Here is a 16,256-nt window from a genome sequence, read left to right on the forward strand (position 1 = left end):
TGTGTGGTAATGGCCTGGAATTCGTTATATACTAGGCTGGTGGAAGTAAGGATGATGAATGGTTATGAAAGACATTGGATTGAGTGAAATAAACTTATAGGTCTATGGGGATAAAGCAGTGCAATAGGGGCGATTGAGTTCTCAAGCATATGGATTCCAGAGGCTGAATGGTCTCTGGGATATCTGGTCGGCCATGGACGGGTTGGACCGAAGGGTCTGTTTCCATGCTGCACATCTCTATGATTCTATGACTATTATTTTCACTCCTCTGCAGCTATCACTTTTACAATTGTAAATGTAAGCCATCAGACTTGGGGGTTTATGATTCTCATAACTTTTTCTCTTCTGATATTAATTATTTGAAGCTCTACACTATTGTTCACCATTTGGAAACACTTTATTTATCATATGCAGGTTGTGTCGCATTTGTTTAATAGTATTTGGCCTCTGCTATTTCTTCATTCCCTATTTCTCCTGTCTGTTAGAAAGAAATGTTTGGTTACTCTCCTTTTTATATTCTCATAAAAGCTATTACAGATCTGGCCAGTTTAGTTTAAATCTATATTTTCTATTTTTATTAATATTTGTATCCTCTTACTGGTTTCTAAAACTCTTAAATCTATGGTTTTACTTCTATTCTTCATAACAATATAAAAAAACTTCATCAACTGCATACCTCATTCAGATAAATATTGATATAAAACAAGTATTGAATTATTTGTTTTTATTGATTGATTTCCCTTAACTTTCATATGGGTTCCAGTACAAGAGAGAAAGAAGAGGGATATTTCATTTGTCCTAACATTGGTTTAAGTCATGACTCATTGTGGAAAATATGAATGAAATATATTTTTGAAAAGTGCCAGTAACTCTGTAGAGAAACCATAAAGAAGTACCAGTTACATTTAAAGTGTCAATATCATATTTTCAAAATTAGACTATAACCCCTTGTGAACTTTTAAGTTGAGGAAATATTTCAATGTCACTTCAAAATTTACAATGGTGTCCATTCCCATAACATTTAATAGCACCAGTGTCAGCTCGGACTGAGAGGTTCCTTAGCCACAGTAATTTTGTGTGACTGTGAAATAAGGTACAATCTTCATTCTGTTAGTGGTAATGTGAGGACAAAGCCCCCAGTTTCTGACATAGACTTCGATTCCCCGTGATAATCGAATTCTCCCTCCCTCCCAAGCACGGGGATGCCCATGGGATTACTGCTTGATTCACTTCGCAATTGGACAGACCGACAGCTTTGTGTGCACGACTTGATGCAGGGAGTAAATAACGCCCCAAAGAAAACACATTAAAAGAACAGAGCAGAACCAGGCTCTACTGACTCGTAAGTTCCCAACCTTCTGCTGTGATAATTTAAAACTACCCTGGCCTGTCTCTCTCTCTCCCCTCAAAAAATAATTGGGGGGGGAAGAGAGAGAGAGCAAGTAAATAACTACTCATAAAGTGTGTAATAATGGAAATTGGGGAAGAGTTGGAGCATGAGGACGAGCTATCTTGTCATCATCGTGTGATGTTAAAGGGAAACGAATTGCTTGAAAAGAGAGAGAGAGAGAGGACTTTTTATTGTATACATCCGCGGTTTGGATGCGAGGGGATTTAAACTGATAATTAAAGTAAAAGGCAGCCGCGCCCCGGCTCCTAACACCAGGCGGCCGGGAGGAAGCCTTTGTTGGTTGAGCGGAGTGGTTTTTTTTTTCACCTCCGCCCTCCTCCCTCCAGTGGGGGGGGTGGGGTGTTTTTGTTGAGGGAGTGAGTGTGGGGGAGGGGGCGGTAGAAGCTGCGGGATTATTTTGCCAGTCGCTGCGGGAGCCGCTGTCAGCCCGCCGGCCGACGCCAGCCGCCATGTTGGATTCTAATGTTAATTTTCTAGAAATTGCCCCTCAAATTTGGACAGAGGTTCCCGGCTCGTCCTGAGGAGAGAAGCGAAGTTTATTTTTCGACCCCTCTTTTTTTTTTAAAACAAGAAAACGACGAAAGGGAGAGGAAGTTTGTGATTTTTAATTTTTTTTTAAAAAAACGACTCGCTCGGATGTTTGTGTGTTGGTCTTGGCCCCGTCTGGTCGCAGAAAGCAGCTAAATTGGGGTAAGGAAAGGGGCTGAGAAATGATGGCCGGGTTTTTCCGTGTTGCCTTGTCCGTCTGTTTCGAGCAAGGAAATTCGTAGGATTTTGTTTTTTTATCTTTTTTTTTTGTTTTTTCGCTCCCTTTTCTTGAACAAGCGGCGACTGTTTTTGACGCCGATGCCGAGGGGATGGAGCTACCATTCTTGTTTCTCGGAGAGTTTACGCCGAGGCTTTGCTTTTGGCCCGAATATTTTTTTCCTTTTTTTTTATATATATACTAAACCTCTCTCGAAGTCAGTCATACAAAATGGAACCGGTTTTAACTTCACGTTCCATCATCTGCTATTAGCTGTAACTTATTTCTACGTTAACTTTTCTTTTGTACCGATTTATCTTGTTCCTGCCGTGCTACTTGGTGACATTGACGGGTGTAAGTTTTTTAAAAATATTCGACAATCTCATGTCGTAGACATATTCCTATCTTTTGGCGATTTAAAGAGACTAACCAATTTTAAAGGAACACGCCGCCAGGTGGAGGAAAATGAAAACGTCATTTTGGAGAACAGGATTAAATGCTATTCATCCCCTTTTAAATTCCTTATTTTTTTCGTTTCGGAATCTTTTTTTCTTTTTACTTTGAACCCAACTCTTCCCACCACCCACCCAGGGGGAGGGGGAAAAAAAACCCCGCGACGTGTTTTTCCCCTGTCTGTGTCTTTCGCCTTTGGTCAAGTGTCCATAAACTAGATTTTAAGGTTTTGTTGCTGAGGTTTCCTTTCTCTCTCAGTCGGAAGGGGGCGGTGAGGTATCAGAGAGAGAGGGAGGTGCAAGCTCTTACTGCGTCGGTGATTCGTGTTGAGGTCAAGGGTAAAGAAAAGCTGCTGTCGTATCAGAGCCGACATGGTACAGTGTAGTCAGTAATCTTGCCTGACCTGTTGGTGTATATACAACAGAGCAATTGATACTTACAAGGAGTGTTTTGCCTTCAGTCGTTGGGTAACTTTGAACGTTAGCGACAAATCCCGTGACCTTTGTTCATTTTTACTTCGGAGCTGTTATGATTAGAATATTTCTGGCTGCCTATCCCTAACAACATGATCAGCTGTTGAAAAACATCCAACTGTTGCATGAACACGTCTAACTCCTACCTAAATTTACGAAAGAACGTCAACATTTTCCTGTAGTCTTTTATAATGTTATACCCAAAGATATAACCCTAATTTAAATTGGAGATTTTCTCTCCACTTTTTGAGCTGTTATATCATGCTTAAACTTTTTTTTTGTCAGGCTACCTTTTTTTTGCATGTATTTTGCAACTGAAGTGACAGAACGGCATTTCTGTGCTGAGCTCTAAACAAGAAAAGCTACATGACTGACTGACTGGACTTAGTTGTCAACAGAGACTACTTGTTCTGAGGAAGGGCTCATGCCCAAAATGTCGATTCTCCTGCTCCTTGGATGCTGCCTGACCTGCGCTTTTCCAGCAACACATTTTCAACAGAGACTACTTGTTCAGTTTAATATTTTTCACTCTTAAGACTTTCAGCTCTATTATGCAAAGTATAGAACATGCAAATCTGAACACAACTAAAAGTTAGTATAATAACTGGAGTAGATGCACAAGTTTAACATAATTCAAGGCACATTTAGGACTTAACCTGACATGCTTCTAGAGAGTGATCGTGTGGAATTTACTTCACACATTTAAAGATTAATTGGATGTTTGTGATGAGCAAGTGATATTTCAATCTTTGTGTATTGTCTAGTGGTGATAGACCAAGTAGCCACCTTCACTTGGACACGTTATGAAAACTGGAATTAGTTATCAGCTTTTGGCTCAGTGATAGCATTCTTCTGGGAAAGAAAACTGTACAAGACTCCCTTCAGACGCTTGCTTATATCGTTCAAGCTGACTCTTGAATGATATAAGCAAGTGTCAGCTTGAACGATACTTAAAAATGTGTTGCTGGAAAGCGCAGCAGGTCAGGCAGCATCAAAGGAGAAGGAGAATCGACATTTTGGGCATAAGCCCTTCTTCAGCTTGAACGATATAATAGGAATATGCAGTGTTGAGCTTTTTTAAAAAGATGTGCCCCCTCAGTTGGAAGTAAGTGATCTAAGGGAACATTAGGAGAGCATCAGGAATTCTTCTGGCTTTCAGAGCAAAGTGTATAATCTCAACCAACATCACAAAATCAGATTTCTATGATCACTATCTCGTTTCTTTGTGGGCCCTTGTTGATCACAAATTCACTACATGACAAAAGTAACCACACTTCAGAAACTCTTTATTGGCTGTAATGCTTACAGATGCTTTGAGATTGTGAAAGACACTTTATAAATGCAAGTCTTTTTCCCCATCTTGAAATAGGTGATGTCATTTTAATGAATCACATCTTGATTGACCGGTTCTAATTTATTTAGATATCATTGTGGAAAATCTGATCAGTAATAGGTTTGCTATTTTGAGTGTTCATTGACATTTCTTTATGATTTGGAGGAGCTGGTGTTGAACTGTTGTGGACAAAGTTTAAAAAGTCTCTCTCACCAGGGTTTGGTCCAGCAGGTTTATTTGGAAGCACTAGCTTTCGAAGCGCTGCTTCTTCAAAACCTAGTGCTTCTAAAAACCTGTTGGACTAAACCTCAAATTAAAAATCATAACACTTGAGATTTCATTATGTTGAGTTGTTTAGTAACTTTGAACAGAACACTTCCTGCATTATTTGGATAAGAATGTAGATTTGGGTACTAATCGAACAGGTTGGAAAGCAGGAGCTCCTCAAGACTTGAGTTTCAAACTAAAATGCTTAATCAAAGCACTTATCTGAGTTTAAAAGATTGTGTTCGAACCCCACTTTTGACTTTATCTCATTATACAGGGTGACCTTTTCAATAACAGTCCTGAGACAAGCCCATACCATTATGGGTGCTGATTTGCAGATAAGATCTAACTTGGATAGAAGTGCAAGATTCCATCGTCTTCAAGAAGAATGAATACCAGTGTCTTGGCAAACTTCTATCCTTCAACCAACAGCATCAGAAATAGAATGTTGTTTTTCAATTATTTACTATTTGGTGAACCTTCCTGTGTGCAAATTCTGTGCAGTGTCTGCCATCCCTATATACATTAAAAAGCCACAAATTCTTGCTCAAATTTAAAATTGGGAGATTAATCACTATTGAATAAAGTCTATAATAAGATAAGGAACTAAGGGAGATAAATAGAGCTTAAATACAGATCAGCCATGAGCTGGCAAAGCAGGCTTGAGGGACCGAAGGCCCGACTCGTGTTTCCATACATTTTTAACTTAAGTAAACTGTGGCTTTACAGTAATACAGGGTTGTTCTGAGCATTATTCATAAGTGTCTTTTAATGTTTCTTTAGTATTGACAGTAACTGAAGTAACTTCAACAGCAAAGTAATTTAGAAGCACATGAAAGTTGCTAGTTTGTGCTTGTAGTAATGATTGTCACCTGGAATTTAACTTTTAATGAAAGTACTAGAAGAAAAATATTTAATCGATTTTATAATTGGATGACTTATCACATGAAGCTTGTACTCTTGCAGTAGTGTTTCTGTTTTATAATTGGTTTTTGTAGTGGTTTATTTGACTTCAGTTTTAAACTAAATTGCTTGTTCTCAAGGTTGTTACCAAAGAAAAATATATTAGCAGCTATTGATAGTTATTTAAATTCTAGTTTTAAAAATACTTCACTCATGAATTTTATACAAAATTGTACTGATTTTGTGCATAAATTCAAACTGAATGAATGATTATTTGGAATATGTATAAACTGCAGACACCAACACAAACAATGAGAATGTCCCTTTCATGCATTTTCGGTCATTTTGAGAATCACAACTGACAAAGAAACATGTTTCTTTTCACCTGTTTTTTTTCTTTATAAATTAGCCATTCATTACAAACATGATTCTGTAGCAACCTTTTGCTGTGGGAAGGTATGAAGATTGACTAGCATTGAAAATAGGAGAGAGAGAGAAGTATCCTTATCCTGACAAAAGTGTATACTGTTATTTCAGAAAAGTAAAAATGTATGCTGGTCACTTAATGGAGTTTCAGTTGTGTATTCAATAAAACATCTTTGTCAATAATCTGAGAAGATTGTGTTACCACTGGAGGATGTGATTTCTGTTTCTCCCACTGCATGATTAATAGTTGGTTGTTATATCAGTTTTTGATCACTTTACAGCTTGTGTTACTTTGGCTGTTTTTAGAAAATTATACATTTTGTATAATATACAAACAGATGAATTAGGAACAGGCCACTTGGCTCTTTTGAGCATGTTTGACCATTCAATAAGATGATGGCTGACCTAGTTACTTGATATTCTCACCTATCAGTTAATTACCTTTCACCTGCTTACTTATCGAGAATGTATCCAATTTTGCCAGTAAAATATTCAAGAATTCTGCTGCCAGTGGCATTTGAGGAAGGAAGCTCCAAACACTCATGAAATGTTCTCCTCATCCCTCTTAAATAGGTGATTCTTTTGAGTTTTGAAAGTGACTCCTGGTTCTAGATTCTCCCACAAGAAATATCCTAATGTATTTACCCTGTCAAGGCGAATGCCCTCCCCAGAAGAAAAATCTTCTGTTTGAATCAAGTTACCTCTTAATCTTCTAAACTCCAGTGGCTACAAGCCTAGCCTGTCTAACCTTCGTTCATAAAACAACCTGTACATTCCAAAGTTAGTCTGGAAAACTTTGAAGAGTTTCCAATGTCGTGAGAGGGGCTCTTTGGCTTACAAAAGTAACCCCTTACAGGCCTGATTCGGAGATGCTGGTGTTGGACTGGGGTGTACAAAGTTAAAAATCACACAACAGCAGGTTATAGTCCAACAGGTTTAATTGGAAGCACACTAGCTTTCGGAGCGACGCTCCTTCATCAGGTGATTGTAATTGTCAAGACCTGACATCCAAACATTTACTTTGTTGACTTGCATTGTGTTCTGACTTGCAAATGTACTCCACAATGGAACCTGTTTGTGATTTGGGAACTGACTACATCCGATCTTTAATAAAGAGAATGATGCTGTAGTCAGTACTGTGGTCTCATTAACTCCCTTTATAACTAAAGTAGAACCTCCCTAATGCTGTATTCAATTACCCCACAATAAATAATAGCACTTCCAAATACTTGCTATATTTGAAACAGGCATTGTTGAGCATGCACTTTTAGTAAGACAAATTAGTCCTACAATTTAAGTTGAAAATATTCTTGTTTTAGTTGTACTTGTTTGCCAGTTAAAAGCCTATCTAACTCTTAAGACTCAAATTATCTGCTGTAAACTACAAATTCCTTTCTTTATATTGCTTACTAAACTGAGCTATAAAATTTTTTTCAGATCTTGAATTATCAGGAGTGCGTTGACTTATTAACTTCAGTATTGAAAGAGGCTTGCTGTAATAACTGAAACAAAAATCATCTTTGCAAATGAGAGGGAGCAATCCATCAAAACCATTAAAGTTGAAATTTATAAGAACATGAGTTCTGATGCAGTGAATTTTGTAGCTTGTGGAATAAAGCAATAATCAATGGTATTCTACTAGCTGTTGTTTTTGTCTCCTTACACTTACGAGATGTCTGCTGTAGAGAGACCAATAATAGTTCTCTAAACTGATTTCTGGAATGTGTTATTCCCTAGAGTTTAGAAGGATGAGAGATGATGTAAAATTCTTGATGGGAGACTGAGTTGTTGATAAAAGCATAAGTTTTTTTTGATTTAGCCAGGAACTATTGACTCTGGCTTTTTGATGGTCGCTTGGTGGAAGGTCTGATTCATTCAAGGTTATGCCATCAAATTCAAGTCATAGCAGTGTACACAAAGTTGGTGTTGTCGGTGTGCATGTGATCCTGACTGTAAATTGTGATAAGCATGGGATGAATATGGAAGAGGAGAGGTCCATGGAGTTTTAATTTTTATATTTCAAGAAAGTTTAATGCTCTGTGGTTGCAGTCCAAGAATATAATTGATTTTCCTTTGTAGACCATAGCAGTGCTGAGACCAGGATATAAGCTGGATTGAGAGTTTGAATCAGCAGTGTGGGAGAGACCAAAAGGCAACCATGTTCAAATACCTTGGATGTTGGAGTTTAGAGCTGAAAGAACAATTTGGGTGGAGAGATGGGTCTAGAGATGAATTTGTTTGAAAGGAAAAGAGCAAACCGTTCAAAAGCTTGCTTTTAATAGGAGAGGACTTAGTGGTGGGATTTAGTACAACAGCACCTACATATAGGCAAATTCTTTAATACGAGAGGGCAGAGAAAATGGGGGAAGACAAATGATTAGGTGATAACTGATAATTTTGTCAGTGGTGGAAGGGAATAGGATATCTAAGGCAGTTGTGAGCTGATGTTTATCTTTTCCTTTGCATGTCCCACCCCTTAGTTGTTCTATGGTTTTTTTTAAGATAGCTAATCAGTCATACAGAATGGAACCAGACTCTTTTTGCGCTGACCAGACATCCTAATCTGACAGTTGCTAGCAATTAGCCCATATCCCTCTAAACCCTTTTCTGTTCATTTACCCATTCAGATGCCTTTTAAATGTTGTAATTGTACCTATCTCTACCAAATCCTCTGACAGCTCATTCCGTACACACACCACCCTCTGTGTGGAAGAAGTTATCCCTCAGGTTGTTTTTAAATCTTTTCTATCTTTCCTTAAACCTATGCTGTCTAATTTTGGACCTTCTCCTCAACCTGCCATCTTAGGACAAAGACATTGGCTATTCATCTTATGCACGCCCAACATGATTTCATAAGGTTACTCCTCAGCCTCAAAGGGAACAAAAACCCAACCAATTCAGCCTCCTTGCTACAGCTCAAACACTCCAGCCCCGGCAACGTTCTTGTAAATCTTTTCTGTATCCTCTCCAGCATCTTCCCTACAGAAGGGTGGCCAGAATTGTACCAATATTCCAGAAGTGGTCTCACTAATGCCCTGTACAATCTCATTATGACGTCTCAATTGCTATACTCAAGTGTTCTGACCCATGAATGCAAATATGCAAAAAGCCGCCTTCACCACCCTGCCTACCTTTATTGGTATAAGGCCCTAGCTCCTCATTATTTCTGTAGCTGGAACTTGAGCATGTACTATGTGACTATTCAGTTTCAAAGTTCCTTTGTAATTGAAAGCAAAATTCTTACTGCCACAGACTATGTTGGTGTTTAAAGCAAGAGTTATGTTGATTGACTTAGTGTCTTAGAATAGATCAAGCTGGTAATACGTGAGCTACACAGAGCAAGAACATTTTTTAATTGCACAAACGAGTGATGTTTGTAAAAATGCTGCAAGTATATCGTACTTCATGCCTTAAACTTGATGTCTTCTCCTTGACTGTTCATTTCAGTTCTTGGAGTATTAAAGTCTGGTGGGATGTAATGTATAATTAACTGTCCTGTCTACTAAAGTGGATAGAACAAAGAAAATTTATAGTCCAGGAACCGGCCCTTTGGCCCTCCAAGCCTGAGCCGATCCAAATGTACTATCTAAACCTGTTGCCCAATTCCTAAGCATCTGTATCCCTCCGCTCCCACCTACTCATGCATCTGAAATGAATCTACTGTGCGTGCTCCTACCTCCTCTGGCAACACGTTCCAGATGCTCACTACCATCTGTGTGAAGTACTTGCCGAGTGTATTCCCCTTAAACTTTCCATCTCTCACTTTGAAAGCGTGTCCTCTCGTTACGGAATCCTTCACCCTGGGAAAAAGCTTGTCTCTATCCACCCTGTCTATACCCTTCATGATTTTGTAAACCTCAGTCAGGTTTCCCCCCCCCCCCCCCCATCTCCTTTTTTCTAATGAAAATAAGCCTAACCTATTCAACCTTTCTTCATAGCTAGCACCTTCCATACCAGGCAGCATCCTCGTAAACCTTCTCTGCATCCTCTCCAAAACATCCACATCCTTTTGGTGATGTGGCGACCAGAACTGTACACGGTATTCTAAATGCAGCCGAACCAATGTCTTGTACAATTTTAACATGACTTGCCAGCTCTTATACTCAATACTCTGACCAATGAAGGCAAGCAATGCTTTCTTGACCATTCTGTCCACCTGTGCAACAACCTTCCGGGTACAATGGACCTGCACTCCCAGATCTCTCTGCCTATCAACTTTTCACAAGGCTTTTCTGTTCATTGTATAATTCGTTTTAGAATTAGTCTTGCCTAAATGCATCACCTCACATTTGTTTGGATTGAAATCCATCTGCCACTTTTCCACCCAATTCTCCAGTCTATCTATATCCTCCTGTATTCTTTGACAGCCCCTTATGCTTTCTGCTGCTCCACTAATCTCAGTGTCATCTGCAAACTTGCTGATCATTGCCAACAGTACCCTCTTCCAGATCATTTATGTATATTACAAACAACACTGACCCCTGTGGAACACCACTGGTCACCTTTCTCCATTTCGAGAAACTCCCTTCGACTGCTACTCTCTTGTCTCCTGTCACTCAACAGTTCTTTATCCATCTAGGTAGACAATGTGACTTCACTTTCTCCATTTGTCTACATGGGGGCCCTTATCAAATGCCTTACTAAAGTCCATGTATATGATATCGACAGCCCTTCCTTCATCTATCAACTTGGTCACTTCCTCGAAGAACTCTATTAAGTTGGTAAGGCACAATCTCCCCCCGCACAAAACCATGTTGCCTATCACTGATAAGCCCATTCTTTTCTAAATATAAATAGATCCTATTCTTCAGTACCCTCCCCAGCAACTTTCCCACCACTGATGTCAGGCTTATTGGTCTGTAGTTACCCAGAATATCCCTACTACCCTTCTTGTACAGGGGACAACATGAGCAACCTTCCAGTCCTCTGGCACTTCACCTGTATTTCAGGATTCCATAAAGATATCTGTCAGGGCCCCAGCTATTTCCTCTCTCTCCTCCCTCTGCAATCTCTGTATTAATGCTGCTGTAGCAATGTTGTGAATAGCAAGAGGGTTAACTCATGTTTGCTGGTGGATGTTTATTTCTTAATTAGCGTTGGTTTGAAAAGAAAAATGACCTGATCAGAATCACCTTACTCTTTGTAGGAACTTGCTGTAAGGAATCTTCCATACATCACTGCAGTAACTGTGCTTCAAAGATACTACATTGGCTGTTAAGCCCTTTGTGATGTCCAGAAGTCATGAAACGTGTTGTATTTTGACTTGTTTGTCAATTGTATTTTAGGCACTGTTACCATTGTGTTGATCTGCTTTTGCGTCTTTTGAATCTGAATCAGTCTAAAGGTGTTACTTTGGAGTTTATCCAGCAGTGACCTTCACAGTTGCTTGGTTGAACCAAATTTTTCTGGTAAATTTATTTAAATGAGATGGAGTATTTATCACCTACCTGTTGTGAGATTGATATGCAGTAGAGCTAACATTTTCTGATAATGCGGTCATATTGGTATTTTTATACTCTTTTTGTTTGGAGAGAACAGGCTTGATAGTGTTTACAAGAATGCAACTGGGTGCTAAGTGAGAACAGGGCAAGAGATGAAATGTGGATCTTGAGAAGTGATTTGAAAATTTTAAAATTTGAAATATATTGAAGGTCACTTCAGTGATATTCTGCATATGTCCTTGGGCACATGGATGATGAACAATAGTTGCTTTGATTAAGGTCACTGGCAATAGAACTTGAACTGCCATCATATTTTTGGAGGATAGAATATGGAAAGCTAGCCATGAGTGAGTTGAAGTAGTCAAGCCTGGACATAACAAAGACATGAATGAAGATTTCATCAGGAGATGAGCTGAACAAAGCAATGTTACAAAGCTGGAAATTCGTAGCCGTGCTGATTGTAGTTCTGTGGTTAGAATCTTGCCTTGGACTTTAATGCAAACCAAAGGGTGCAAGCAGTCTAATTCAGCTTCAGACAATAGTCAGGACAAATGATGGAATGGTCTGCTAGGGAATGTAGTTCTGGACAAATAACAATACTTCGGTCTTCCCGATGTTTAATTGGAGGATGATCATGCTCATTCAGCACTAGAAATTGGATCAGTGGTGTGATAAGTTGGGAATGATAGAGAGATGCAAGATGAGTCACGTGTGTTGTGAGCATACACATGAGAAGAACATTTAGGCTTTCAGATAAGGCCCATTAGGTGCAATGTGAAGATGAGAAGTAGGAGAGGCTAAGGGTGGATCCTTGGAAGACACCAGCGGTATTGGTAAAGGAGCTGCAAGAGAAATTGTTGTAGATTAGATAAATAAGAATGGAATCCAGCAGTCTCGCCCAACTGGACAACTGTGGAGAGGCATAAAAGGAAAATAGTCAACTGTGTTAAAGGTTGCAGACAAAGTAGAATAGTTTTGTCTTGAGCAGTGTCTCCCACTGGCTGCTATTTGTGATTTTTGCGAACACTAAGTATCTTTTAGAAACTTGGCGGGATTCCTGTATGAGTGAGTGATGCTTGGTGGGATACCTGTATGGACCTTTGGAAAAGATGTGGATTTGGGAGATGCGAATCTTAAGACATCTAGAATCCTTCACAGTGTGGAAGCAGGCCATTTAGCCCATTAAATCCACATCAACCCTCTGAGCATCTTACCTAGACTCACCCCCTTACCCTACAATGATTCATTCCCCATGGCTAGTCCACCTCACCTGCAGATCCCTGTACGCTATGGGCAATTTTATATGGCCAATCCACCTAACCTGCACGTCTTTGGACTGTGGGAGGAACCCAGAGCACTGGGTAAACCCATGCAGACATTCTGAGAATGTGCAAACTTCACACAGACAACTGCCTGAGGCTGGAATGGAATTCAGGTCCCTGGTGCTGTGAGGTAACAGTGCTAGCCACTGAGCTGCCGTGCCACCTCCAGGATATGAGAGGAAAGGAAGGTTGTCAAATGTCCTTTCAAATTATTGTACTGGTGAACACTTTGGCTTTGTGAGAAGTAATGCAAGATGTAAAGGAGAAATGCAAACTCATGAAGAGAAAACCATTTAACAAGTGAACTGACATGGAGACTAGCAGTTTAGTGAAAATAAGATCAAGGGAGTTGGATATGACTCCCATGGACAAGATGAACTCGTACGAATACATGAAGTAAGATCTTTGAAAGAGGCAAATGCTGAAGTGCAAGGCTAGGAGGAAGGAAGGGAGGAGGGGAAAGCCTTTGGAGGGATTTTGACCTGATAAGCAAATGGAAAGGAGAGAAGCAGCAGCAATAGCTGGACGATTGGTTTTGAACTCACTAAGGTGTCAGAATGTTGGAATTTTGACAGCGTAATTGAAAGTGAATTGGGGAATAGCTGGAGGTAGGATTGGCATGTAGGAAAATAGGTCTGGTTGGAGTGTGAAACCAGGAAGAAATCAAAATGGCCTTAACTGTAACTCTCACAATACATGTTCAAATTCTGGTTATCAAATTACAATAAGGATATTTCTGATTATTCAGAAAGCAAGAAACGAGAATAATTGAAAGTTAGAATGATTTGGAGATGCTGGTGTTGGACTGGGGTGTACAAAGTTAAAAATCTCACAACACCAGATTATAGTCCAACAGGTTTAGTTGGAAGCACACTTTCGGAGCGATGCTCCTCTATCACCTGATGGAGTGTCGCTCCAAAAACTAGTGTGCTTCCAATTAAACCTGTTGGACTATAACCTGGTGTTGTGTGATTTTTAACTTTGAAAGTTAGAAGGATGAGATCATGAAAATAATTTTTAAGTTGGACAGATTCTTGCTGGAAAAGAAAAATATGCAGTCAGTATGCTTTCTGCAAGGTTGGTTGATGGATAAATATTGAATACATCAATAGAGAGCATTCCTTATCTCTTCAAAATAGTGCATGGGATATTTTCAATTCACCTGAAGGAAGAAACATTATTTTTACATTCACTGCTATGGCTTCAGCACAAACACTTTATGCATGTGTCGAGCTAAAAGTAATGATGAACATCACCAAGTATTATCCCATCTATGGGCTAATCATCTTTACACTCAGCAAATGAGGCCATAGCTTGGCTCTGGGAATATGCTTTCGCTAAATAAAATATTTGATCCAAAATATTGCATCTCCAACAGTGCTGTGGTTCCTTAGTACTGCGCAAGAATCATCAATGTGGATTTTAAAAATAATTATTCATACTTCGAAGAATATTATCCAACTCCATTGCTTATGTTTGTTTCAGTCTACTTTGTAGATTAGATTAGATTCCTTCCGGTGTGGAAACAGGCCCTTCGGCCTAACAAGTCCACACCGACCCACCCCTTCTGACTAACGCACTGAATGCTATGCATTGCCAGTTCACCTGAACTACACATCTTTAGACTGTGGGTGGAAACTGGAGGAAACCCGCACAGACATGAGGAGAATGTGCAAACACCACACAGACAGTCACCCAAAGTTGGAATCGAACGTGGGTTCCTGGCTCTGTGAGGCAGCAGCTTTAACCACTGAACCACAATGCTGCCCCTATATAATGATACTAATATTATATATGTAACATTGCTGCATTCAGTGTTATGGAGACCTATTAGTTTGTGACAAATTTGACACTTGTTGCTTGTACCTAATTATGGGGCTCCTATGACTTTGGGCTAACCACCACAGGTGCATTTTTGCTCCATAAAGAGTTACATTGCCAGCACACTTGCTGGAAACCTTTTTATTTTCTAAGAAAGGTAGGTGGAAGGATACTGCTAGATTTCGTGCATGCACTTAATCTTGAACCTTAAAAGTAATATGAGAGAGACAGGCGCTGACCTCTAGTGAGGAATCCAAAGCATTTTAGGCAGGAGGAATAAGATCAATGTGCTATAGTTATGCAAAGAAAAGAGTCACCTTTGACTAGGTTGATTTTAGTTTTATACTGCCACCTTGAACAGCAAGGTTTTGGTAATTGCTGAAGATGACCGTTTTAATTAGTTATAACATTTCGGACTTGCATGCCAAATCTCTAAGTAATCCCTTTAACTACTTGCATTTCCTTTAAAGCTGCTCTTTGTATGTACGTTGCATATATAAATTGTATAAATTACGAGCAGACCTAAGCCACTTGTTTGTTCTGTCAGTCACCTAATATGTCTGTCTGTTCTGCTTATTCCATATTTCCACCTACCCTGATAATCTTTCACCACCTTGTTTATCAGGAATCTATCTGGCTTATCTTTGAAATGATTCCAACTCTGCTTCTTGCCTTTTTGAGGAAAACTGTTCCAAAGACTTTGAGAGGGGAAAAAAAATTATGGACCAGGCTGGACCCCCTCAAAATATTTCAAGAAGGTCTCCTAACGTTTTTTCTTATTTTAAAGGTAGATGTGAAGGTAGATTTTCAGATGTGATGCAGCTGGTCAAACCACTCAGCTTTAAGCAAAACTATTTGTTTAAACTGTACAGTTGAAACACAAACAAAAGAAAACACAATTTAGAATAACCTAACTATTTGAAAACTCAACTGACTCGACACTGCAACTTAACAAAGGGGCTGTTCCAATTCCTGCTGCATGCCATTAAACACACCACTCGGCAAAAAGATAAATTCAAACACAGGTTCTTACAGGCAGGAAAGATTTCAGAGAGCATCATCACAGTTTCTCTTTTCATCTATCTTAAATGGGTGACTCATCTTAAGCTGTGATCTAGATTCTCCTGCAAGAGGTACCACTTTATCCACATCTACCCTGTCAAGATCTTGTTTGCTTCAATCAATTTGCCTCTTGATCTTCTAAATTTCAGTGGCTACAAGTTTGACCTGTCCAGTAGTTAGCATTTTGCTCTTCTTTCCATTCTGCCAGTTCCCAGTTTTACGTTGCTTCACTGTTAGAAAAGCAAATGTGCAGTAGGCACTTAATGAGGGAAGTGTATTTTGTTTGCTGTCAGTTACATTGAACGGGCTTTGAATCAGCTTCATATGGCAATGTTCAATCCTTCGTAAACTAAAGAATTATAAATGCATACTTTTGAGGCAATTTGTGCTACTTTTTGACAGATGAAAAATAAAATCCCACATGGGCCTTGAAAACTGGATATAGTTGTTTTTAGCAAAGCTGCTTTAGTCATGAATCGAACTGTTTGTGAGAAAATTCATAACTATTCAAATAATTTGTGCAGTTTTTAATAGCCTTTAACAAATTGCTATTCCAAGTCTTACAGATGATGAGGCTATTCTGTGGTAATATTAATACA

At 39.2% G+C, this 16,256-nt stretch overlaps 1 protein-coding gene across 3 annotated transcripts in view; it reads left to right on the forward strand.

Annotated features, from left to right (window-relative positions):
- Positions 1-1,250: 1,250 nt before the first annotated feature.
- kmt5b (lysine methyltransferase 5B) overlaps positions 1,251-16,256 on the forward strand; it is a 44,541-nt gene continuing 29,535 nt past the window's right edge. For 2 of the 3 annotated variants that reach the window (XM_043705919.1, XM_043705921.1), the window contains exon 1: positions 1,391-2,101. The gene's annotated coding sequence lies outside the window, so the exon portion shown is untranslated. Of the gene's footprint in view, positions 1,343-1,390; positions 2,102-16,256 lie in introns of those variants that run through there. The other variant, XM_043705920.1, reaches the window with a different exon arrangement.

Source organism: Chiloscyllium plagiosum, chromosome 16 (genome assembly GCF_004010195.1).
Source record: "Chiloscyllium plagiosum isolate BGI_BamShark_2017 chromosome 16, ASM401019v2, whole genome shotgun sequence".
NCBI lineage: Eukaryota > Metazoa > Chordata > Chondrichthyes > Orectolobiformes > Hemiscylliidae > Chiloscyllium > Chiloscyllium plagiosum.